This window comes from Salmo salar, chromosome ssa14, assembly GCF_905237065.1.
Source record: "Salmo salar chromosome ssa14, Ssal_v3.1, whole genome shotgun sequence".
NCBI lineage: Eukaryota > Metazoa > Chordata > Actinopteri > Salmoniformes > Salmonidae > Salmo > Salmo salar.
The window spans coordinates 100993417-101021116 of record NC_059455.1 but is presented as its reverse complement, the minus strand read 5'-3'; the positions used below and the strand labels follow the sequence as shown (position 1 = coordinate 101021116).

Genomic DNA, 27700 nt, shown 5'->3' with positions numbered 1-27700 from the left:
CTCTACAGCCCAACAGTCGACTTCTCTCTCTACAGCCCAACAGTCGACTACTCTCTACAGCCTCTACAGCCCAACAGTCGACTACTCTCTACAGCCTCTACAGCCCAACAGTCGACTACTCTCTTCAGCCCAACAGTCGACTACTCTCTACAGCCCAACAGTCGACTACTCTCTCTACAGCCTCTACAGCCCAACAGTCGACTACTCTCTACAGCCCAACAGTCGACTACTCTCTACAGCCCAACAGTCGACTACTCTCTACAGCCCAACAGTCGACTACTCTCTACAGTCTCTACAGCCCAACAGTCGACTACTCTCTCTACAGCCTCTACAGCCCAACAGTCGACTACTCTCTCTACAGCCTCTACAGCCCAACAGTCGACTACTCTCTCTACGGCCTCTACAGCCCAACACTCGACTACCCTCTCTACAGCCTCTACAGCCCAACAGTCGACTACTCTCTACAGCCTCTACAGTCGACTACTCTCTACATCCTCTACAGCCCAACAGTCGACTACTCTCTCTACAGCCTCTTCAGCCCAACAGTCGACTACTCTCTCTACAGCCTCTACAGCCCAACAGTCTAGACTACTTTCTACAGCCTCTACAGCGCAACAGTCGACTACTCTCTCTACAGCCTCTTCAGCCCAACAGTCGACTACTCTCTACAGCCTCTACAGCCCAACAGTCGACTACTCTCTCTACAGCCTCTACAGCCCAACAGTCGACTACTCTCTACAGCCTCTACAGCCCAACATTCGACTACTCTCTCTACAGCCTCTACAGCCCAACAGTCGACTTCTCTCTCTACAGCCTCTACAGCCCAACAGTCGACTACTCTCTACAGCCTCTACAGCCCAACAGTCGACTACTCTCTACAGCCTCTACAGCCCAACAGTCGACTACTCTCTTCAGCCCAACAGTCGACTACTCTCTACAGCCTCTACAGCCCAACAGTCGACTACTCTCTACAGCCTCTACAGCTCAACAGTCGACTATCTCTCTACAGCCTCTACAGCCCAACAGTCGACTACTCTCTACAGCCTCTTCAGCCCAACAGTCGACTACTCTCTACAGTCTCTACAGCCCAACAGTCGACTACTCTCTACAGCCTCTACAGCCCAACAGTCTACTCTCTACAGCCCAACAGTCGACTACTCTCTCTACAGCCTCTACAGCCCAACAGTCGACTACTCTCTACAGCCTCTTCAGCGCAACAGTCGACTACTCTCTCTACAGCCCAACAGTCGACTACTCTCTCTACAGCCCAACAGTCGACTACTCTCTACAGCCCAACAGTCGACTACTCTCTACAGCCTCTACAGCCCAACAGTCGACTACTCTCTACAGCCTCTACAGCCCAACAGTCGACTATTCTCTCTACAGCCTCTACAGCCCAACAGTCGACTACTCTCTACAGCCTCTTCAGCCCAACAGTCGACTACTCTTTACAGCCTCTACAGCCCAACAGTCGACTACTCTCTCTACAGCCTCTACAGCCCAACAGTCGACTACTCCCTCTACAGCCTCTACAGCCCAACAGTCGACTACTCTCTACAGGCTCTACAGCCCAACAGTCGACTACTCTCTCTACAGCCTCTACAGCCCAACAGTCGACTACTCTCTCTACAGGCTCTACAGCCCAACAGTCGACTACTCTCTCTACAGGCTCTACAGCCCAACAGTCGACTACTCTCTCTACAGCCTCTACAGCCCAACAGTCGACTACTCTCTCTACAGCCTCTACAGCCCAACAGTCGACTACTCTCTACAGCCCAACAGTCGACTACTCTCTACGGCCTCTACAGCCCAACAGTCGACTACTCTCTCTACAGCCTCTACAGCCCAACAGTCTAGACTACTCTCTACAGCCCAACAGTCGACTACTCTCTACAGCCTCTACAGCCCAACAGTCGACTACTCTCTCTACAGCCTCTACAGCCCAATATTCGGCTACTCTCTCTACCCTCTCTACAGCCCAACAGTCGACTACTCTCTACAGCCTCTACAGCCCAACAGTCGACTACTCTCTACAGCCTCTTCAGCCCAACAGTCGACTACTCTCTCTACAGCCCAACAGTCGACTACTCTCTACAGCCCAACAGTCGACTACTCTCTACAGCCCAACAGTCGACTACTCTCTACAGCCCAACAGTCGACTACTCTCTACAGCCCAACAGTCGACTACTCTCTACAGCCCAACAGTCGACTACTCTCTACAGCCTCTACAGCCCAACAGTCGACTACTCTCTCTACAGCCTCTACAGCCCAACAGTCGACTACTCTCTACAGCCTCTTCAGCCCAACAGTCGACTACTCTCTACAGCCTCTACAGCCCAACAGTCGACTACTCTCTCTACAGCCTCTACAGCCCAACAGTCGACTACTCTCTACAGCCTCTACAGCCCAACAGTCGACTACTCGCTCTACAGCCTCTACAGCCCAACAGTCGACTACTCTCTACAGCCTCTACAGCCCAACAGTCGACTACTCTCTACAGCCTCTTCAGCCTCTACAGTCGACTACTCTCTCTACAGCCTCTACAGCCCAACAGTCGACTACTCTCTACAGCCCAACAGTCGACTACTCTCTACAGCCTCTACAGCCCAACAGTCGACTACTCTCTCTACAGCCTCTACAGCCCTACAGTCGACTACTCTCTACAGCCTCTTCAGCCCAACAGTCGACTACTCTCTCTACATCCTCTACAGCCCAACAGTCGACTACTCTCTCTACAGCCTCTTCAGCCCAACTCTCCAAAACATCAGTGAACTTTTACCTCCCTTGCATCTCGTAATCCAATCACTTCAATGCAAGAACGGAAACCCCACTATCATTTGTTAATTCAAATAACTCAACCCCTGCATACAAATCCCATTGGCTATTTCTAACCATTTTACATCTAAACTCATTAGAACATAATACATTTCTCAATACACTATATCTACCATGTTGTCTGTGCTGCTACCATGTCTGTATCCAACATTGTTGTGCTGCTACCATGTTGTCATGTTGTGTTGCTACCATGATGTGTTGTCATGTGTTGCTGCCATGTTATGTTGTCTTAGGTCTCTCTTTATGTAGTGATGTCTGTCTTGTCGTGTGTTTTGTCCTATATTTTTAGCCCCCGTCTCCGCAGGAGGCCTTTTGCCTTTTGGTAGGCTGTCATTGTAAATAACAATTTGTTCTTAACTGACTTGCCTGGTTTAAATAAAGTTTAAATAGAAACATAACATGTATTGCAGCCCGTTTTCCACAGTGAAATAGGCTATAAATAGCTGTGCCGTTATTAAAATATTTAATTGTGTGCCCTCGTAATTTGAGTGGACGAAATTTGGACACCCAAGCTATAGGCCTCTGTAATTGATATATGCACTTTAGAATATCTTAAATTTAGCCTACTCTCAACTTTTTCTCTGTTTTTTTTGCAATTTGTGTTAAATATTACCCACCATCGGGAGCCACTTTCAGTAACACCCACATACATTTATAACTGTCACTTTAATGTTCGTTTTCTTCAATTAGTAGCTTACATTTTGCATCGTGCCATTCCGTTTACCTTTATTCCTCTGTCATGTCAGTGTAGTTGTTCCTGAGAGTAGCTAGCATTAGTGGATCACATTCGGCTAACACGCAATCATTTGTGACATGTCGTCTATTTGAATCATTATGGGACTCAGATGTAGCAGGTTAAACCTGCTCATGACTGGACCGTTGTCATACAGTTCCATGATTAGTGAGGATCAGGTGGATGACAGCGGGGTGAACAGGCAGTGGCTCGGGTGGTTGTTGTCCTTGATTATCTTTTTGACCTTCCTGTGACATCAGGTGCTGTAGTTGTCCTGGAGGGCAGGTAGTTTGCCCCCGGTGATGTGTTGTGCAGACCTTACCACCCTCTGGAGAGCCCTGCGGTTGTGGGCGGAGCAGTTGCCGTACCAGGCGGTGATACAGCCCAACAGGATACTCTCAATTGTGCACCTGTAGAAGTTTGAGGGTTTTAGATGACAAGCCAACTTTCTTCAGTCTCCGGAGGTTGAAGAGGCACTGCTGTTGCGCCTTCACCACATTGTTTGTGTGAGTGGACCGTTTCATATGATGATATGATCCTTGACTAGCCTCTCAAAGCACTTCATGATGACAGAAGTGAGTGCTACTAGTCATTTACTTCAGTTACCTTTGCCATCTTAGGTACAGGAACAATGGTGGCCATCTTGAAGCATGTGGGGACAGCAGACTGGGATAGGGAGAGATTGAATATGTCCGTAAACACACCAGCCAGCTGGTCTGTGCATGCTCTGAGGACATGGCTTGGGATGCCGTCTGGTCCGGCAGTCTTGCGAGGGTTAACACATTTAAATGTTTTACTCACGTCGGCCACGGAGAAGGAGAGGGAGGGCCTGCAGTCCTTGTTAGCGGGCCGCAACGGTGGCACTGTATTATCCTCAAAGCGGGCAAAGAAGGTGTTTAGTTTGTCTGGAAGCGTAACGTCGGTGTCCGTGACGTGGTTGGATTTCTTTTTGTAGTCCGTGATTGTCTGTAGACCCTGCCACATACGTCTCGTGTCTGAGCCGTTGAATTGCGACTCCACTTTGTCCCTGTACTGGCATTTTGCTTGTTTGATTGCCTTGTGGAGGGAATAACTACACTGTTTATATTCAGTCATATTTCCAGACCTCTTTCCATGGTTAAATGCGGTGGTTCGCGCTTTTAGTTTTGCGCGAATGCCGCCATCTATCCACGGTTTCTGGGTAGGGTAGGTTTTAATAGTGACAGTGGTTACCACATCTCCAATGTACTTCCTTATAAACTCACTCACAGAATCAGCGTATAAATCGATATCCGGCGCCGACAGAGATGGCCGCCTCGTTTCGCGTTCCTAGGAAATTATGCAGTATTTCGTTTTTTTTATGTGTTATTTCTTACATTGTTACCCCAGGAAATCTTAGGTTTTATTACATACAGTCGGGACGAACTATTGGATATAAGAGCAACGTCAACTCATCAACATTACGTCCAGGAATACAACTTTCCCGAAGCGGATCCTCTGTTTGGCCCACCACCCAGGACAATGGATCGGATCCCAGCCGGCAACCCAAAACAACACCGGCCTTGCATGCATCTCGGAAGTTAGAGTAACAATGATCCAGTGTATTGCCCGCATGAGAGTTGCAATCAATATGCTGATAGAATTTAGGTAGACTTGTTCTCAAATTTGCTTTGTTAAAATCCCCAGCTACAATAAATGCAGCATCAGGATGTATGGTCTCTAGTTTGCATAGAGTCCAGTGAAGTTCCTTGAGGGCCGTCGTGGTATAGGCTTGAGTGGGGATATACACGGCTTTGACAATAACTGATGCAAATTCTCTTCAGAGATAATATGGTCAGCATTTGATTGTGAGGAATTCTAGGTCAGGTGAATAAAAGGACTTGAGTTCCTGTATGTTGTTACGATTACACAATGAGTCGTTAATCACAAATCCCTTCTTCTTTCCCAAGAGATGTTTATTTCTGTCAGCGCGACGCATAAAGTATCCAGGTGGCTGTATCGACTCCGACAATATATCCCGAGAGCGCCATGTTTCTGTGAAACAGAGTATGTTACAATGCCTGATGTCTCTCTGGAAAGCAACCCTTGCCCAAATGTTGTCTACCTTGTTATCTAGAGAGTGGACGTTGGCGAGTAATATACTCGGAAGCGGTGGGTGGTGTGCACGCCTCCGATGTCTGACCAGAAGGCCACTCCGTCTACCTCTTCTTGCGGCGACGTTGTTTTAAGTCGGCCTCTGGAATCAGATCCATTGTCCTGGGTGGTGATATGAACAAAGGATCAGTTTCGGGAAAGTCGTATTCCTGGTCGTAATGTTGGTAAGCTGACGTCGCTCTGATATCCAATAGTTTTTCCCGGCTGTATGTAATAACACTTAAGATTTTCTGGTCTAGCAATGTAAGAAATAATACATTAAAAAAACTAAATATTGCATAGTTTCCTAAGGACTAGAAGCGAGGTAACCCTCTCTATGATTAAGCCTGTGCTTAGCTCTATTCTGTTTATTTTTATCCTAAAAAAACTCCCCAGTCCTTAAAAATTACAAGCATACCCATAACATGATGCAGCCACCAGTATGGAGAGTATGTAACGTATACGCCGGGAGTCAGAAAGCAGGTGCAGAAGGTGAGTTTAATACTGAACAGATACAAAATAACAAACATGGGCCGCATACTGAACATGAGACGCGACCAATAACACCTAAAGACTGATGACAAATGAGAGCTAAATAAATGGGGTGTAATCAGGGTAATGATAAAGTCCAGGTGTGCCTAATGATGGGGTGTGAGTAATGATAGGCTGCCAGGACCGGTGGTTAGTAAACCAGTGATGTTGACCTCCGGAGCGGGACTAGACGTGACAGAGTGGTACTCAGTAATGTGTTGTATTGGATTTGTCCCAAACATAACACTTTGCATTCTGGTCAAACATGTTCATTTCTTTGCCACATTTTTTTGCAGTATTACTTTAGTGCCTTGTTGTAAACGTGATGCATGTTTTGGAATATTTATATCCTGTACAGGCTTTTCACTCTGTCATTTAGGTTAGTATTGTGGAGTAACTACAATGTTGTTGATCCATCCTCTGTTTTCTCCTATCACAGCCATTGAACTCTGCAATAGTTTTAAAGTCACCATTGGCCTCATGGTGAAAATCCTGAGTGGTTTCCTTCCTCTCCGGCAACTGAGTTAGAAAGGCCGCCTGTATCTTTTCTAATTAATAACTTCACCATGCTCAAAGGGATATTCAATGTCTATTTATTTATTTGTACCCATCTACCAATAGGAGCCCTTCTTTGTGAGGCATTGGAAAACCTCCCTGGTCTTTGTGGTTTAATCTGTGTTTGAAATTCACTGCTCGACTTAGGGAGCTGACAGATAATTATATGTGTGGGGTACAGAGACGAGGTAGTCGTTCAAAAATCAAGTTAAACACTATTTTTACACACAGAGTGAGTCCATGCAATTTATTATGTGACTTGTTAAGCACATTTTTACTCCTGAACTTGCTAGGACAAAGTGGTGAATACTTATTGACTCAAGAAATTTCAACTTCTCATTTGAAATTACTTCTATAAGATTCCAAAACCATAATTCCACTTTGACATTATGGGGTATTGTGTGTAGACTAGTGTAGACTAAAAAAATTATCTCAATTTAATCCATTTTAAATTCAGGCTGTAACACAACAAGATTTGGAAAAAGTGAAGGGGTGTGAATACCTTCTGAAGGCACTGTATGTAGGGAAAAGGGTTGCCATTTTTGGTGCACCCATGGACTATTCAGTGCTCAAACTGTGGCAGAATCAGTCCTCATTGGACCTCATGTGTTCCAAGTGGGAGAGAGTGTCACGCCCTGACCATAGAAGGCCATTGTTTCTCTATGGTGAAGTAGGTCAGGGTGTGACTGGGGGTATTCTAGTTTATTATTTCTATGTGGGGTTCTAGGCTATTATTTATATGTTGGTGATTTGTATGATTCCCAATTAGAGGCAGCTGGTAACCGTTGTCTCTAATTGGGGATCATATTTAAGTAGCTATTTTTCCCACCTGTGTTTGTGGGATCTTGTTTTTTTGTGTAGGTGCCTTTTTGCACTTTGCTGTCTTCACAGTTCGTTTGTTCATTTATTGTTTTTGTATTTTGCTGAAGTTTCACATTATAATAAAGATGTGGAATGCTACTCATGCTGCGCCTTGGTCCAATTATTACGACCATCGTGACAGAAGATCCCACCATAACAGGACCAAGCAGTGTGCCCAGGAGGAGATGGCCTCCTGGACTTACGAGGAGATAATATCCTGGACTTGGGAGGAAGATACGAAAGCCTGCCGTTGAAGCAGACGCAAGGAGAGAAGGAAGGACAGCGACGACGCCGGGGTTCGCGTCCACAAAGACAGCCCGAATTATTTTGGGTGGGGGCACACGGGGTGGTCGGCGGAGCCGGGGAGTGAGCCAGTGACAACCTGGGAGGAGGTAGAGAGGTGGTCGGTCGACCCAAGGAGAGTACCAGAGCCCGCCTGGGAGTCAATGGAACAGTGCGAGGAGGGATACCGGAGAATGGAGTTGGCTAAGAGTATGCGGCAACGCAGGTGTTTGGAGGAGCGTGTCATCAGTCCGGTGCAACTTGTGCCGGTCCCACGCATCAGGTCTCCAGTGCGCCTCCCCAGTCCGGTACGTCCTGTGTCCCCTCCTCGCACTCACCCTGAAATGTGTGTCCCCAGTCCGGTGCGTCCTGTGCCAGCTCCCCGCACTTGCCATGTGAGGTGTGTCATCGAACCGGTACCATTGATGCCGGCTCCACGCACCAGGCCTCCAGTGCGCCTTCACAGTCCAGAGCTCCCGGCGACGGTGTCCAGTCCTGCTCCATGGCCGGAGTCTTCCCCTGCGCCTATGCCCAGTCCAAGCACGGCGTCCAGTCCTGCTCCATAGCCGGAGTCTTCCTCTGCGCCTATGCCCAGTCCAAGCACGGCGTCCAGTCCTGCTCCATAGCCAGAGTCTTCCTAGGTGCCGATGCCCAGTCCAGATACGGAGTCCAGTCCTGCTCCAGGGCAGGAGCCTCCCTCTGCGCCGATGTCCAGACACGGCGTCCAGTCCCGTTCCATGGCAGGAGTCTTCCTCTGCACCGATGTCCAGGCCAGGGCTGGTGTCCAGTCCCACTCCATGGCAGGAGCCTTCCTCGGCATCGAGATCCAGTCCAGGCACAGTGTTCAGCCTGGGTCCATGGCTGGATCTGCGGGATGAGCGGTTTCTTCGGCCCACACCAGAGCCGCCCCCGATGCTGGCAGATGAGCGGGTACTTCATCCCGCACCAGAGCCACCACCATAGAGAGCCATTGTTTCTCTCTGGTGAAGTAGATCAGGGTGTGACTGGGGGGTATTCTAGTTTATTATTTCTATGTGGGGTTCTAGGTTATTATTTCTATGTTGGGGATTTGTATGATTCCCAATTAGAGGCAGCTGGTAATCGTTGTCTCTAATTGGGGATCATATTTAAGTAGTTATTTTTCCCACCTGTGTTTTGTGGGATCTTGTTTTTGTGTAGGTGCCTATTTACACTTCACTGTCTTCACGTTTCGTTTGATCATTTATTGTTTTTGTATTTTGCTGAAGTTTCACATTATAATAAAGATGTGGAATGCTACTCACGCTGCGCCTTGGTCCAATCATTACGACGAGCGTGACAGAGAGTGCTGCCTATGAGGTCTCCACTATAGGTTATTGACCGAGTCGTTCAAATCCTCATCCATTCAATCACAACTGATGTACTTTTAGAACTTCCAAATCTTTTCCTCCAGGTGGCCCCAGCTGACATTCCAGGCTTCCACTGATGAAGGAATGGGGTGAATTCCTCCCTCCTTCAAGCAACCAAAACAAAAACATCTGTTCAGTTTAGTCATCACAGAACTACAGTCAATAATTTTAAAAGGTGAGTCATTCCTACCATCCTACCATTAGTGACATCTTGATGTCACACAGAGACTTGTCGTGACGTTGTATTAGATAATGTGATGACTGCTGCTGATCGAATGATTAACGGTTTATAATTACGTGATTAAATTAATCAGGTAATTATTAAACTGGGGCACCATGGGAAAGTTTGGTTTAATTGAGTTTCTATTTCCCAAGTTAACTCAAAGAATATTGTTTTTACAACAGTCGCTAATCAATCAATTTCCTCTACAGTCTCATTCTGAACGTTGCATAATCCGGGAATCTGCACAAACCCGAGTCTCACCAAATAAGTCCGTACCAATTGAGTTGATTATTTATTTACTAACAAGCTAAAATGATAATATAAGATACAGTCTGGGCTATTGATTAGAACTTAGTACAATGAAACAGCTCCCTAGTGGGCCAACACAATACGACACGTGTTACACAAAATGGGGATTTAAAAGAGAGAAAAGCACACTTGTATACATTTGTAAACTAGACCTAGTTTAACCCTAACACCTTTCCCCGGACTGCCGTCTCTTATGGGTCAGAATATAATGATGTAATTAGGTCTCTGACGGGGTGTCTCTTCGTGGACGAGGTTCGGCTTCTCTGATGACACACTTCTCTGGTTACAGGGTGTAACTCTCTGGTTGTCTTCACAATGTCAGTGTCCTTTTGTCTTAGTGGTCTGTTTCCTCGCCCTTGTTCTGAAAGGGGTCTTTTGAGAACAGCCAGCCCTGTAGCTCAGGGCTCACAGAGTAGGAATGAAAGCAGTGCAGACACACGATTCGATGGAGAGTGGCGACCGGGTGGTCCTGCTTGAATTCACCCTCTTAGACGCAGCTTCTCATCCGTAGCATAGATAGATAAAAAGTTCCTTTGTCTTCGACCTCGTGTTGCGTTTTGTGGTTGCCGACCACTCAGGCCTTGGCTGCAGCTCAGGGTCACTTAGTCTGCATGTAAATTCTTAACTCAAGTTTAATACCCTCGGGTCAAAAATAGGCATTTCCATCTTTTATGGCAAGATGGTCTGGGCGGCTCTAGTCACGAGGCTGGAGGTCTGGATTTTACTCGGATCCAATTTAGACAACAAACTTCACATTTCATCTTTACCAAAACTTTCTTTTTGATCTGGACATTTTCCACACAACGCACAATATGCAAACATCAAGCATATACTAGGAAAACTCTTAAAGTTACAATGTTTTCGTTATAACGTCGTCCTTTAATAACAAAAACAACATTAATTTTCATATTCTATCATTACCACCATTGTGGCTGATGAAACCTTATCCCAAAGTCCATTTATTGCATGTTAATGTTCTCTCCATAGTGAGAGGACAAATATTGTCTGCTGCCTTAGATTGACAATGGGCGTGAGGTGTCATAAACCCCCCCCATATCTCCATATCTCCATATCTCTTCCCCTCTGCTGGGTGTGAGAGATCTCTCTATAGGTTTGTGGTCCACAGTAACCTGACCCGAGCATGCCAGTCATGACACATTGCTTTATTATTTTTTTTATTGAACCTTTTATTTAACTAGGCAAGTCAGTTAAGAACAAATTCTTATTTACGATGACGGCCTACCCCGGCCAAACCCTAACCTGGACGACGCTGGGACAATTGTGCGCCGCCCTATGGGACTGCCAATCACGGCTGGTTGTTATACAGCCTGGAATTGAACCAGGGTCTGTAGTGATGCCTCTGGCACTGAGATGCAGTGCGTTAGACTGCTGCGCCACTTGGGAGCCCAGCTTTAGGAGACATATTGAACTGTAATGTTTCCTGGTTTAGGAGACATATTGAACTGTAATGTTTCCTGCTTTAGGAGCCATATTGAACTGTAATGTTTCCTGGTTTAGGAGCCATATTGAACTGTAATATTTCCTGCTTTAGGAGAAATATTGAACTATAATGTTTCCTGCTTTAGAAGACATATTGACCCGTGTAGTGTATTGAGCTGTAATGTTTCCTGAAAAGGTTTCACTTAATGTTTTCTTGATAAGGCAGCCTGGCCCGTGACCACAAGGGCCTGTCCAATGATCTGAACAACTGTGTACGTGTCCTCGCGAGATTCCGTGGTGATAGTTTGAATCCTATTGAATCCAAGGAGCTGGTCGGTCGGTCGGTTGGTCGGTGTTTCCAATGGGAAGGGCAGAAGTCTGGAACTGAGAAGTAACCCGTTTGTAAGTTTCAACGAACAACACAAATGCCATTTTCGGATCAATCCACTTTTATACCGAAGTGACATCGGTGAATCGTTGTAGTTCAAAAACATTTTTCTCCCCCCAACGGGAAAAAGCCGTAAGGTGGATCTTTCTTTTTTTTTTTAACGGTAAGTCAGGAATGAAGTAGCTAGCTACTGTAGTTAGCTTCCTAAATCAATGCAACGACGGCCTGCAAGCTAACTAGTTAGCTAAGTCACAAGTTTAGCTTTGTTAGACTAGCTAGTTAGCTTAGGAAAGACAATACGCTTACAGTATAACGTATTAATTTAGTTATTCGTTTTTGTTGTTTGATATGTTGCTTAGCTAGGTAGGCGAATCGAGTTAACTTCGCTTAGTTTCGGTTTTCATGACAGAAAAATGTTGCTGAAACCGCCCCTATGAGCTTCGACTTCCCTGAAACGTTGACTTTAGCTCGCTAGCTAACGTTAGCCATTTGGATAACTAACTAGCTAACATGAGAAAATCCCCCAAATGTTTGAAATAGTTACAAATTAGATAGCGAATAGGCTAGCTATATTTGCTTACAAGTATGTTGCGACTGTCCTTTTGGTGTGTACTTTAGAAACTGTAACGTTATACAGTAGCCATTTAGTTGACGTTGGCTAGCTAACGATTGCTAGCTAGCAAGCAAATTGTAAAAATACATTTCAGGCAGTTTACTAGCAAACTAGCCAATAATATTGTCATCTGACTAGCTAACTACCCAACATATAACATTTTAATTTTACTCGAAGTTCCGATCAATTACCAATTTAAGCTAACTAGCTAGCTTTCTAGTTGCAAGCCATAGCTAATGTTCATGTTTGGCTTATTTGTGTTATTGTACCTACTAGCTAGCTAGCCATTTTATTTAGTTTATTGCGTTCATTTTTTTACAGGGACAGTGCACATTAATCAACTTTCCAGTAAAAGTGCCGGTTTTAGCGACCCGGCTAGTTTTCAACCGCAGTCCCTCAGCAGGTTATTAAAACAATAACAATGAGCGTTTACACACTAAACAATCTACAGATAACATGGACAGCGGCAGTACATAGCTAGGGATTATGGAAACAAGTCTGATTGGTCTTTAGCCATGTCTTTGTTTTTTGTGAAGGTGTGGTAGGTGGTGCAGTTATGTGTCCGTCCGATATCAGTGTATTCCAGACATGGGACGCTCTCACAGAGAAAGCAGATTTACTAAAGGTGCTTTTCCTTAAGGGAACTATACAGTCACCTCTCATGGCAGACCTTGTGGATCTGCTGCAGTGGGCTTGGGTTTTCTGTTTGATTTTAAAGTATTAAGTGGAGGGGAGCCAGGCCATTTAGGATCTGGAAAGGGGGATACCTAGTCAGTTGTACAACTGAATGTATTCATACATATCTTTTGCGCCCGGGGAACAGTGGGTTTACTCCCTTGCTCAGGGCCTGAATGACAGATTTTTACCTTGTCAGCTAAGGGATTCGATCCAGCAACCTTTCGGTTACTGGCCCAATGATCCTACCTGCCAGGCTTCCTGCCGAGTGCAATACACCAACATGTCTTGTATAAGATTTTCCCAACTCAGGAGCTCATGCTTTCTGAGGGTTTAACAGTGATGTCTATTGGGCTTCGTATCAAGCACTTTGAGAGCCTGTTTGTAGACGCACTGAATGGGTTTTAATGTTGGTACAGCAAGCTTGGGCCCAACTAGTCAAATCAAATGTTATTTGTCACATGCGCCAAATACAACTGGTGTAGACCTTACAGTGAAATGCTTACTTACCTGCCCATAACCAACAATGCAGTTAAGAAAACAACATAATTAAACATCAGCAGTAAAGTAACAGTAGCGAGGCTATATACAGGGGGTACAGAGTCAGTGTGGAGGCGCAGGTTAGTCGAGGTAATATGTACATCTGGAGTTAAAGTGACTATGCATAGATAATAAACAGAGTAGCAGCAGTGTAAAAGAGGGAGGGGGGGTGCGAATATCCATTTGATTGGCTGTTCAGGGGTCTTACGGCTTGGGGGTAGAAGCTGTTTAGAAGCCTCTTGGACCTAGACTCTGGCCCTCTGGTACCGCTTGCTGTGCGGTAGCAGAGAGAACAGTCTATGACTATGGTGGCTGGAGTCTTTGACAATTCTTAGGGCCTTCCTCTGACACCGCCTGGTGTAGAGGTCCTGGATGGCAGGAAGCTTGGCCCCGGTGATGTACTGGGCCGTTCGCACTACCCTCTGTAGTGCCTTGCGGTTGGAGGCTGAGCAGTTGCCATACCAGGCAGTGATGCAACCAGTCAGGATGCTCTCGATGGTGCAGCTGTAGAACTTATTGAGGATCTGAGGACACATGCCAAATCTTTTCAGTCTCCTGAGGGGGAATAGGCTTTGTCATGCTCTCTGGTGTGTTTGGACCATGATAGCTTGTTGGTGATGTGGACACCAAGGAACTTGAAGCTCTCAACCTGCTCCTGTCGATGAGAATGTGGGCGTGCTCGGTCCTCCTTTTCCTGTAGTCCACAATCATCTCCTTTGTCTTGATCATGTTGAGGGAGAGGTTGTCTTGGCACAACACTGCCAGGTCTCTGACCTCTTCCCTATTGGTTGTCTCATCATTGTCGGTGATCATACCTACCACTGTCGTCGGCAAACTTAATGATGGTGTTGGAGTCGTGCCTGTCCGTGCAGTCATGAGGGAACAGGGAGTACAGGAGGGGACTGAGCACACACCCCTGAGAGGCCCCATGTGTTGAGGATCAGCATGGCAGATGTGTTGTTACCTACCCTTACCACCTGGGGGCGGCCCATCAGGAAGTCCAGGATCCAGTTGCAGAGGGAGGTGTTTAGTCCCAGGGTCCTTAGCTTAGTGATGAGCTTTGAGGGCACTAAGGTGTTGAACGCTGAGCTGTAGTCAATGAATAGCATTCTCACGTAGGTGTTCCTTTTGTCCAGGTGGGAAAGGGCAGTGTGGAGTGGCAGTAGAGATTGCATCATCAGTGGATCTGTTGGGGCGGTTTGCAAATTGGAGTGGGTCTAGGGCTTAGACATCTGGTTCAGTAACATCAGTTGTCCTCTTTGTGAACAACATGCAGACTGTTTTTTTTTTTTTTAACTTCTTCTTACACTGAGATGGAAACATGAGTCACTGAGACCCTTGTAACATTGCTCCATCTTGGACTTCACGTTTTCCAGAAGAAAAGTAGTTGGCCGTTTCTGTGGAGTGGTTTGTTCTGAAGCCAAACTGCATTGCGTGTAAAATTATTTAAAGATGGGTGTTATTATGGTTGACCTCCAGACCCCTTGGAACTCCTCCTCCTCCTTACTAATGGGGCCAGTCGGTGACCTCTCTGTAGTTAAGGTAGAGTCCAGCTTAAACATCTTTTGGCTTTAGTTCATTAGAGAGCTAATCACCTTGTTCACCTCCTGCCGGTCGAGTGTCATTCACTGGTGCCGTGCCCAAGAAACCAGTGGAGGGGTTCTGTCAGTAGGACAAGTCACCCTGGTTGGTCTTTTTACGAGCTGTGAGGTCAAAGGTATTTATGATCAGTTTTAGGATTTTCCTACGAGACTTGTCTTCATAATTAATGTCAAAATCTCCCATTTTTTTTAAGATGAACGATGTCCTGAAATGACATTCCCTAAGCATGTTATTAAACTGGTCAGAAACAGTCTTTTGGTGTAAAGTGGTCTGTACATTCCAGAAGGGTTTTAGACATTTGAGGAGATTTTTTTTTTTAGGCCAATACCTTCTAGTTCATTATCACGACCACTAAATTTGTTTACATCGGACATGTTATTTAATGTAAATCATCAGACCTACTCTTCCTTCCATCCTGTCTCTCCTGAAAACATTGTAGTCGGGCACAATGCAGCAGATGTAGAGTTTTTAGGGAGTCATGTCTCTCCCCCCCCGTAGTCCCTTGGGCTTAGCTCGTGGGTCCCAGATTACTCCAGTGTGATTGACCGTTTGAAAGAAAAAAAGGTAACATGTTCTGACTGTTGGGTTTAGGCTATTTTTGTTTTTACTGGGGGCAGTTCGGTAGTGAATTTACCCCTCTCTTGCACTGGAAGCTGGGAACTAATTAAAACAGCTTGCGTGCCGAAAGCAGAGTCTGGGATCGTGTATAGTGACTTGGATATTTTTGGGCAGTCAAAGTTAATCTTGGAGCTGGTAAACTCGAGAAATCATGGGACCGTAGCACTCACCCACTGTGGTGGTGATTTGACGATGCGGCCATTCACTGCTTTCCATTCCTGTGGGTATCGGTGGTGTGGGGCCCAGGGTTGAGGCTGGCTCGGCGGTGTGGGGCCCAGGGTTGAGGCTGGCTCGGCGGTGTGGGGCCCAGGGTTGAGGCTGGCTCGGCGGTGTGGGGCCCAGGGTTGAGGCTGGCTCGGCGGTGTGGGGCCCAGGGTTGAGGCTGGCTCGGCGGTGTGGGGCCCAGGGTTGAGGCTGGCTCGGCGGTGTCGGGCCCAGGGTTGAGGCTGGCTCGGCGGTGGGGGGTCCAGGGTTGAGGCTGGCTCGGCGGTGTGGGGCCCAGGGTTGAGGTGCACATCCCCAGAAAGCAGGAAGGGTCATTGAGCACTTTCTGATAGGTGTTGGGGGACTTGTTTGTTACTCCCAAGCGACTCAGTCGAGCAGGGAGCTAGGTAGACTTGGCCATTATTTAGGACATCATGATATGCAGAGTATCTGTTCCCGTGGAACGGTGAACAAAGGTGTTTGGGGGGTTGGTATTCGCCGACAGTAGATTATCATCCCAGGAAGGACGCGCTGAGACTATCAGTAGAGTTTAGAGCCGGTGCAATATATCGAATTAATGCTGTTGTGCGATATTCCAAATGCCCGTATCGCAACTATCAAGGTTTTATTATGAGCGTTTGTCTACTTGTTCTCAAGTCTTTATGGTTTCGTCACCTTCCCTCCTTATGTGCAGAGATCTGAATATAGTGAGAAGAGGCTCATGTCTCCCCCCGAACAGTGGGAGTCTTGTCCCGAAGGAGGGAAGGCAAGCGACCATCTTGGGTTCAAAATAAGCGCATAGAAATGCATTGGGCTTATTTTAGACAGTTTTTGGTGAGAATGAAACCTCTTGCTTCACCTCTTTCTCCCAAGCCCCTTCCCCTACAACTCACAACAACAAAGATGAGCGATCACAGTATACATGAGTCTCACTAGTAACTGATACAACCTGAAAAAGCATTGAAGACAGAGTTAATGAGTACTTGAGGTCACTGAGAACGTCTGGACATGGCCTGCTCTCCCTTATGTAAGGAATTAGGTACTTTACCATGTTTACTACAGTATGTACTATAGGCTATGTTTAGTTGTCAGACTGAACAGTAGCCTTATAAACATATACATCTTTAAAATGTTTTTTTTTTTTAAGTTGAATTCAATAATATATTTGTACCACTGTAGATGCTGGTTTTTTTATTTACAGTAGTTATGTACAGCTGGAGGCATTTTGAAAACATGTTTCAAACTTGTTTTTCACAAGTGTTTGAACTCTGCGAACAATGTGTCGTTGATGGGCTGGAAGCCCATCCGCCCTTGATGGGCTGGAAGCCCATCCGCCCTTGATGGGCTGGAAGCCCATCCGCCCTTGATGGGCTGGAAGCCCATCCGCCCTTGATGGGCTGGAAGCCCATCCGCCCTTGATGGGCTGGAAGCCCATCCGCCCTTGATGGGCTGGAAGCCCATCCGCCCTTGATGGGCTGGAAGCCCATCCGCCCTTGATGGGCTGGAAGCAGGACAATAGACTCTTGCTGACTTTAGGGCCTTTAAATGTACAGTATTAATGGATGTTTGTGAGGCATGTCACTTATCCCATCTCTTCCATAGCCCACTAAATGTTTTCTGACATCTGGATGGCTCCATAATGAATTACTATGGGAATAAATATCACTGAATGACACAGCACGGGGACTGGTCTTCATAAGTCAATCAGATTTTTATGTGGAAATGTAAGGATTATATTTGCACTATACTCGCATTTTTGTTTTTCTTGGAATAGAAAAACCCTAATATTCAAATGATTTAAGCTATGTTTCTAAAACTCAATCCCATATAGTCTATTCAAGGCTCCGTTTGACTCTTGGAGCTTTCAGTAACTTAGCTTCTCAAAGATGCCCCCTGGTGGGCAACCTAGCACTAACTACCATTAATGGCAGCAATGGCTGACACTTAAATAACATGCCATAGAATTTTGCGGCAGCCCGCAAGCTGTGCTGCAGTATGGCACCACTTTTAAAGGAAGAACCAATGTATGACTTAGGCCATATCGTCTAGCCCCAGAGCAGCTACATAGCTGACAATCATGGCAATGTGATTGAGAGAGGGAACACATTGCGCTTTAAATCAGTGGTTCCAAACTCTGGTGGGCGCTCCCTGTGTGTGTGGGGGGGGGGTCGTCGTCAGGGGGGACTGCGGGGGTTGCCCCTATTTTTAATTTAGATATTGTTTTTATATATATACACTGCATTCGGAAAGTATTCAGACCCATTGACTTTTTTTGCTTTATGTTACAAGCTTTATTCTAAAATTGATTAAATCATTTTTTTTCTCATATCTACGCACAATACCCCATAATGACGTCACAATGCCCCATAATGACATCACAATGCCCCATAATGACATCACAATACCCCGTAATGACATCACAATACCCCATAATGACAAAGCAAAAACAGGTTTTAAAAAAAAGTTTGCTAATTTATTACGAATAAAAAAACTCACATTTACATAAGTAATCAGACCCTTAACTAAGTACTTTGTGAATGCGTAGCCAAAGTGTATCAATAGCCCTGTGTTTTTAGTATTTATTAGCAGTTCATCTATTTGAATATGGAGGAGTATTTCACTTCCTCTGGTCACAGGAGCAACAGGAGTTTTTGCATGAAGCGGATGCGGTGACACTCCAGTTTCACCATCAGGGAGACGACGGTGTCCCATGTGGTCAGTCTCACAGGAGGAAAAGGAGAGAACAAGGCCTGCAAGAGACTGACCCTCCGCTGAGACTGATGCAGTGTTCAAAAACTGGGAACTCTGAGTACTCCGACTTCAGTGCATTGAAGACAGCTGGCAACTTGGGGGGGGGGGATTTATCTCTAACTGGGAGAAATCTTAAAAATCCAACTCAGTCAAGCTCTGGCATCTTTCTAGAGACCCGACTTTCCGACCATAACATCACTGAATGTCGTGATTCTTCCCAGTTGTCTTGAAGGCAACATGACCATCAGATGCAGGTAGCCTACCATCAGTCCAATAAAATACAATTATTTGTAAATTATTTCAATTTATACTCAGCTGTCCTCACAAGGCTACACCAACTGATCTAGCGCATTAAATTAACACCCGCCACGTGGGGAGATTTTGGGATTTGTGGGTAAAATGTTTATTTCACCAGCCGCATGGTGGCGGGTGGCATTTCACTCATATTTACAAACAAAAGTTAGAAGCCAAGTATTAACACCTTTTTATAGAAAAATAAATTCAGCAGTAGCTTTTTTTTCTAAGTTTTTGTATTCTGTGTTTCATCACACAAAGACCTACAATAGCCTATATCCCACCTCGTGCATTTTTTTTAATATATATCTTTTAACCTTTTTATTTAACTAGGCAAGTCACTTAAGAACAAATTCTTATTTTCAATGACGGCCTAGGAACAGTGGGTTAACTGCCTTGTTCAGGGGCAGAACGACAGATTTATTTTCCTTGTCAGCTCGGGGATTCGATCTTGCAACCTTTCGGTTACTAGTCCAACGCTCTAACCACCAGGCTACCTGCCTCACCCAGCATCAGCACTGCCTGAAACATGGGCATAAAAGTCGGGCTAATTTACTTTAAAACGTCTACTAAAGTGAGACTTTGTCCTTTGTGTTTCTTGGCTGTTTACACTGTTTTGTTCACAAGCTCGGTTGTTTTTGAGTTTGAGTGTATGCTTCAGCGACGCTGCTTCAGCGACGCTGCATCGGCCACGAGTCAGATTCATATCTCACAGGCAGGCACACTGACTGATGACTCCAGCAGCTGGAGTGCCCTCATTACCATGGTTACCTCCAGCCCTTAAAGGGGCAGCTGAACATTTTGTCTCATCTATGATATTTTAGTTATAAGACTCAGGTCACAAAAAATGGAATAATATACCACATCCCTTCTTACTAGTAATACATGTATTGTTTTAGAAACAAAACAAGCTTTTTGTTTTGTGTAATTAAGGAATAAAAATGTTTGCTGGTAAAAGAAAAAAACTGAGTGTCTGGTGGACCAAAAAGTTAGTTTCAGGCCCTGAACTGATCTATTTTGTTACTAAAGCTGGAGTATAGAAATACAATATGGTATTCAGGCCAGGCATGTAGTCAAAATGCTGTGATAATGTATTAGGCCTACTGCCCAAACCTCATTCCCACAAAACTGTTGTTAGGTTAATGTTACATTTAAGTAATGCCATTTTTTTTGATCTGAGTGATAAATCTCGGCTTGCTTTTTGATTGCGATATTGGTCTTTAATCAGAAAAGGTTGGTGACCAATGCTCTACACTATACTTGCTTGTTTTGTCACAAACTATTAGAATTTTAGCAACCAGGAAATGGCAGAGCTATTAATGCATAGTGCATATTTTAAATATTTTGTCTTGCCCAATCACCCTCTGAATAGTACACATGCACAATACATGTCTCAATTGTATGATATAGCTTAAATATCCTTCTTTAACCTTTCTCCCCTTCATCTACACTGATTGAAGTGGATTTAAGTGACATCAATAAGGGATCATAGCTTTAACCTGAGTTCACCTGGTCACTCTCATGGAAAGAGCAGCTGTTCCTAATGTTTTGCAAATTCAGTGTTTTCGGAAAGTATTCAGACCCCATGACTTTTCCCACTTTGTTACGTTACAGCCGTACTCTAAAATGGATTTAAAAAATGCTCAACCTACATACAATACCCCCTAATGAAGCAAAAACACATTTTAGGAAATTGTAGATAATGTTTAAAAACAAAATACCTTATTTACATAACTATTCAGACCCTTTGCTATGAGACTTGAAATGGAGCTCAGCTGCATCTTGTTTCCATTGATCATCCTTGAGATGTTTCTACAACTTGATTGGAGTCCAACTGTGGTAAATTCAATTGATTGGACATGATTTGGAAAGACACACACCTGTCTATATAAGGTCCCACAGTTGACAGTGCATGTCAGAGCAAAAACCAAGCCATGAGGTCGAAGGAATTGTCCGTAGACCTAGACAGGATTGTGTCGAGGCGCAGATCTGGGGAAGGGTACTAAAAAATGTCTGCAGCATTGAAGGTCCCCAAGAACAGAGTGCCCTCCATCATTCTGAAATGGAAGAAGTTTGGAACCACCAGGACTCTTTCTAGAGCAGGTCGCGCTTCTGATTTGCTATGTGAATTTCCTTACCCCCGGCACAAGCTCTAGATGGAAAATATTGCTGTTTTAAAGCTAATTTTCTGCATTTCTACCTATTTTGACAAGGCCCATGACCAGGGTGGAAAATAAACTGATAAAAACACAGGTTGGGTGAATTCAGGATGCTTTGAACATTAAATGCACATTTTTTAAATGTGGTGTTGCTCTCAACTTTCTGGATGACTGAGTTTTGAAATCAGTGGAATTAGAGCATAATAGCTACAGAGATGGAGAAAACACCTGTCTCTGGATTACATCTTCAAATTAAGGGCAACCGTGGCATGGCATCCATGCATGATATTTGCAGATAAGATTGAAGTTAGCTAACGCTATACCTTTTTCCCAGATATTACACATTTCTAATTTTGACAGTGGTTTCATTTCAAGCTAAAGTTCCTTCCTTTTCCTGTAATCCATGATCAGCTCCTTTGTCTTGCTGACGTTGAGGGAGCGGTTGTCCTGGCACCACACTGCCAGGTCTCTGACCTCCCGATAAGCTGTCTCATCGTCGTCAGTGATCAGGCCTACCACTGTCATGTCGTCTGCAAACTTGAAGATGGTGTTTGAGTCATCCGATGCAAATAGTCTGGGTAGCCATTTTAGATTAGAGTCTTATGGTTTGGGGGTAGAAGCTGTTTAGAAGCCTCTTGGACCTAAACTTGGTGCTCCGGTACCGCTTGCTGTGTGGTAGCAGGGAGAACAGTCTATGACTTGGGTGGCTGGAGTCTGACAATTAGTAGGGCCTTCCTCTGACACCGCCTGGTATAGAGGACCTGGATGGCAGGAAGCTTTGCCCCAGTGATGTACTGGGCCAGTCGCACTACCCTCTGTAGTGCCTTGCAGTTGGAGGCCGAGCATTTGCCATACCGGGCAGTGACGCAACCAGTCAGGATGCTCTCGATGGTGCAGCTGTACAACCTTTTGAGGATGTGAAGACCCATGCCAAATCTTTTCAGTCTCCAGAGGGGGAAAAGGTTTTGTCGTGCCCGCTTTACAACTGTCATGGTGTGTTTGAACCATGTTAGTTTGTTGGTGATGTGGACACCAAGGAACCTGAAGCTCTCAACCTGCTCCACTGCAACCCCGTCGATGAGAATGGGGGTGTGCTCGGTCCTCTTTTTCCTGTAGTCCCACTGTAGCTCAGTTGATAAAGCATGGCACTTGCAATGCCAGGGTTGTGGGTTCGTTTCCCACGGGGGGCCAGTATTTAAAAATGTTATAAAATGTATGCACTCTACTGTAAGTCTGGGTAAGAGCGTCTGCTAAATGACTAAAATGTAAATGTAGTCCAGAATCATCTTTTTCTTGATCACGTTGAGGGAGAGGTTGTTGTCCTGGCACCACACGGCCAGGTCTCTGACCTCCCTATAGGCTGTCTCGTTGTCTGTGATCAGGCCTACCACAGTACAGGAGGAGACTAATTTTGCACCCCCGAGGGGCCCCCATGTTGAGGGTTAGCGTGGCAGATGTGTTGCCTACCCTCACCACCTGGGGACGGCCAGTTGGTCAACATCTGGTCTGTCTGGTTGGTCTGTCTGTCTGGTGCCTGGTTTTAAGTTGGGAGCTTTGTGTTTGAGAGAGGGTGTTTGTGTTAACTGAAGAGCGATGGTTTCCTAATGCATTGTTTTCCTCTTACTGACATGGGCATTAATATGGACTTGGTCCCCCACTTTTGTTCTATAACAGCCTCTACTCTTCTGGGGAGGATTTCCACTAGATGTTGGAACATTGTTTGCTTCCATTCAGCCATGAGCATTATTGAGGTCGGGCACTGATGTTGGGCGATTAGGCCTGGCTCGCAGTCGACGTTCCAATTTATCCCAAAGGTGTTCGATGAGGTTGAGGTCAGGGCTCTGTGCAGACCTGTCAAATTCTTCCACACCGATCTCGACAAACCATTTCTCTGTGGACCTCGCTTTGTGCACAGGGGCATTGTCATGCTGAAACAGGAAATGGCCTTCCCCAAACTGTTACCACAAAGTTGGAAGCCCAGAATCGTCTATAATGTCGTTGTATGCTGTAGCGTTAAGATTTCCCTTCACTGGAACTAACGGGCCAAACCCGAACCATGAAAAACAGCCCCAGACCATTATTCCACCTCCACCAAACTTTACAGTTGGCACTATGCATTGGGATCCACCAAAACTAGATTTGTATGTCAGACTGCCAGATGGGAAAGCGTGATTCATCACTCCAAAGAACGCGTTTCCACTGCTCCAGAGTCCAATGGCGGCCATCTTTACACCACTCCAGTCAACACTTGGTATTACGCATGGTGATCTTCTGCTTGTGTGCGGTTGCTTGGCCAGGCAAACCCATTTCATGAAGCTCCCGACTAACGGTTATTTTGCTGACGTTGCTTCCGGAGGTCGTTTGGAACTCGGTAGTGGAGTGTTGCAATCGAGGACAGACCATTTTTATGTGCTTCAGCACTCTGCAGTCCCGTTCTATGAGCTTGTGTGGCCTGCAACGTCACGGCTGAGCCATTGTTCTCCTAGACGTTTCCACTTCACAATAACAGCTCTAGCAGTTGACCGGGGGCAGCTCTAGCAGGGCAGACATTTTGATGAACTGACTTTGTTGTAAAGGTGGCATTCTATGACGCTGCCACATTGAAAGTCACTGAGCTCTTCAGTAAGGCCATTCTACTGCCATTGTTTGTCTATGGACATTGCATGGCCGTGTGCTCGATTTTTATACCCCTGTCAGCAACGGGTGTGGCTGAAATAGCCTAACCCACTAATTTGAAGTGGTGTCCACATACACTACAAAAGTATCTGGATCCAATAGATGCATGTCTGTATTCCCTGTCATGTGAAGTTTATAGATTAGGGTCCAATGAATTGATTTCAATTGAGTGATTTCCTGAACTGTAACTTTGAAAAATCTTGATTTTTATTTTTTTATATCTTTTTTTTCCCAGTGTAGTTTCCACTCACAGGTTGTGGTGAGTTTGTCTGTGTATGGCTGAGGGGGTTGTACACTTCCCAGTTCCTCTGCAGACACCCTAAGCCCAGTGTGAGTCCTTTCACAAAGTATGTGACGTGCAGTGTGTCGTGAAGGTGTGTGTGTGGAAGATATCAATTGCGTAGGCGCGTTCTCTCTATCGTCTCCTTCTCAAAACCCATTGGATGAGAAAGCCAGAGGTCTCTCCCCTCTGACCTTCTCCTCCAATGGGATTTGAGGGGACGTGAGATCTTCTGTGTGTGTGTGTGTGTGTGTGTGTGTGTGTGTAACAGGAGCTTTCTTGGAAACCAAATGTGTTGAGAGAGTACAGTGTTATTTCAGAGAGAGAGTACAGTGTTATTTCAGAGAGTGTGCAGTGTTATTTGAGAGAGTGTGTACAGTGTTATTTCAGAGAGAGTGTGTACAGTGTTATTTCAGAGAGAGTGTGTGCAGTGTTATTTCAGAGAGAGTGTGTGCAGTGTTATTTCAGAGAGAGTGTGTGTGCAGTGTTATTTCAGAGAGAGTGTGTGTGCAGTGTTATTTCAGAGAGAGAGTGTGTGCAGTGTTATTTCAGAGAGAGTGTGTGCAGTGTTATTTCAGAGAGAGTGTGTGCAGTGTTATTTCAGAGAGTGTGTGTGCAGTGTTATTTCAGAGAGAGTGTGTACAGTGTTATTTCAGAGAGAGTGTACAGTGTTATTTCAGAGAGAGTGTGTGCAGTGTTATTTCAGAGAGAGTGTGTGCAGTGTTATTTCAGAGAGAGTGTGCAGTGTTATTTCAGAGAGAGTGTGTACAGTGTTATTTCAGAGAGTGTGTGCAGTGTTATTTCAGAGAGAGAGTGTGTGCAGTGTTATTTCAGAGAGTGTGTGCAGTGTTATTTCAGAGAGTGTGTGCAGTGTTATTTCAGAAAGTATTCACACCCCTTGACTTATTCCACATTGTTGTGTTACAGCCTGAATTCAAAATGGATTAAATTGTTTTCTCACCCAGCTACACACAATACCCCATATAACAAAGTGAAAACATGTTTTTAGAAATGTTTGCTATTTTATTAAAAATGAAATGTAGAAATGTAATTTACATAAGTATTCACACCCCTGAGGAAGTACCTTTTGGCAGAGATTCCAGCTGTGAGTGTTTCTGGGTAAGTCTCTAAGAACTGTCCACACCTGGATTGGGCAACATTTGCCTACTATTATTCTCTAAATTCTTCAGCTCTGTCAAATTGGTTGTTGATCATTGCTAGACAACCATTTTCAGGTCTTGCCATAGATTTTCAAACAAACTCGGCCAATCAGGAATATTCACTGTTTAAAAAAAATATATATATATTATTTCACCTTTATTTAACCAGGTAGGCTAGTTGAGAACAAGTCCTTTATTTAACCAGGTTAGGCTAGTTGAGAACAAGTCCTTTATTTAACCAGGTTAGGCTAGTTGAGAACAAGTCCTTTATTTAACCAGGTTAGGCTAGTTGAGAACAAGTCCTTTATTTAACCAGGTTAGGCTAGTTGAGAACAAGTCCTTTATTTAACCAGGTAGGCTAGTTGAGAACAAGTCCTTTATTTAACCAGGTTAGGCTAGTTGAGAACAAGTCCTTTATTTAACCAGGTGGGCTAGTTGAGAACAAGTCCTTTATTTAACCAGGTAGGCTAGTTGAGAACAAGTTCTCATTTACAATTGCGACCTGGCCAAGATAAAGCAAAGCAGTGCGACACAAACAACAACACAGAGTTACACATGGAATAAACAACCATACAGTCAATAATACAGTAGAAAACTCTATATACAGCACTGTGTTCTTAGTTAGTAACTCTATTGTAGATTTGGTGTCACAGGTTATTGTCCTGCTGAAAGGGGAATTCATCTCCCAGTGTCTGGTTGGAAAAGAGGATACCAGTTTTTTCTTCTAGGATTTTGCCTGTGCTTAACTCCACTTAAGGTTTGTATCCTGAAATGCCCCAGTCCTTAATGATTACAAGCATACCCATAACTATGCTTGAAAATATGGAGTGGTACTCAGCGACGTGTTGGATTTGTCCCAAACATAACACTTTGTATTCAGGACAAAAAGTTAATTACATTTTTTTTTGTAGTATGACTTTTAGTGCCTTGTTTACAAACAGGATGCTTGTTTTGGAATATTTATATCCTGTACAGGCTTTTCACTCTGTCATTTAGGTTAGTATTGTGGAGTAACTACAATGTTGTTGATCCGTCCTCAGTTGTCTCCTTCCACAGCCATTAAACTCTGTAACTGTTTTAAAGTCACCATTGGCCTCATGGTGAAATCCCTGAGCGGTTTCCTTCCTCTCCGGCAGCTGAGTTAGGAAGGACGCCTGTATCTTTGTAGTGACTGGGTGTATTGATACACCATCCAAAGTGTAATTAATAACTTCACCATGCTCAAAGGGATATTCAATGTCTGTTTTTAATTTGTACCCATCTACCAATAGGTGCCCTTCTCTGTGAGGCATTGGAAAACCTCCCTGGTCTTTGTGGTTGAATCTGTGTTTGAAATTCACTGCTCGATTTAGGGACCTTAAAGATAATTGTATGTGTGGGGTACAGAGATGAGGTAATCCAACTCTCACACAGTCCATGCAAATTATGTGACTTGTTAAGCACATTTTTACTCCTGAACTTATTTAGACTCGCCATAACAAAGGGGTTGAATACTTATTGACTCAAGACATTTAAACTTTTCATTTTTAATTAATTTGTAAACCTTTGTAAAAAAACAAGGTTCCACTTTGACATTATGGGGTGTTGTGTGTAAGCTTGTGATTTAATGTCTTTGAATCCATTTTAAATTCAGGCAGTAACACAACAAAATGTGGAAGTCAAAGGGGTGTGAATGCTTTCTGAAGGCACTGTAGCTAGCATGTAGCATTATCAACATGTGTGATTGAGAGGGAGCTAGCTGGCAGCTGTAACTAGCATGTAGCATTATCAACATGAGGGATTGAGAGGAATCAAGCTGGCAGATGTACCTAGCATGAAGCATTAGCAACATGCGTGATTGAGAGGGAGCTAGCTGGCAGCTGTAGCTAGCATGTAGCATTATCAACATGAGGGGGAGCTAGCTGGCAGATGTAGCTAGCATGTAGCATTATCAACACGAGGGGGAGCTAGCTGGCAGATGTAGCTAGCATGTAGCATTATCAACATGAGAGGGAGCTAGCTGGCAGCTGTAGCTAGCATGTAGCATTATCAACACGAGGGGGAGCTAGCTGGCAGATGTAGCTAGCATGTAGCATTATCAACACGAGGGGGAGCTAGCTGGCAGCTGTAGCATTATCAACATGAGGGGGAGCTAGCTGGCAGCTGTAGCTAGCATGTAGCATTATCAACAAGAGATAGCGGGCACACATATAGCTAGCATATAGCACATGTTTCATATCCCTTCAGCGGTTTGATTTAGTGCATGGTTTATGGGATCCTTAAAGGGGACAACTCAGAAGTAATTTGTCGTGCTGAGAATTGATCGGTGGACTACCAGGCCTAAATGTCTACTCCGAATGTAGCCACTGGACACCAGAGGTTAACCTGAAGAGGCTGTGGTTGTGAAGAAGGGTTTCTGAGGAAAGTTGAGAGGGCGTGGGAGAAGAGCTGCGCCAGAATCTGTTGTCTAAACAAGACTTGATCTGCATCAA

The 27700-nt window shown here is 44.9% G+C and overlaps 1 protein-coding gene across 49 annotated transcripts in view; it reads left to right on the top strand.

Moving 5' to 3' along the window:
• The first annotated feature begins 11512 nt into the window (after positions 1 to 11512).
• The window catches only part of rnf19a (ring finger protein 19A, RBR E3 ubiquitin protein ligase), a 49384-nt gene continuing 33196 nt past the window's right edge, over positions 11513 to 27700 (top strand). For all 49 annotated transcript variants that reach the window (XM_045695100.1, XM_045695099.1, XM_045695102.1 and 46 more), the window contains exon 1: positions 11513 to 11820. The gene's annotated coding sequence lies outside the window, so the exon portion shown is untranslated. The remainder of the gene's footprint in view (positions 11821 to 27700) is intronic.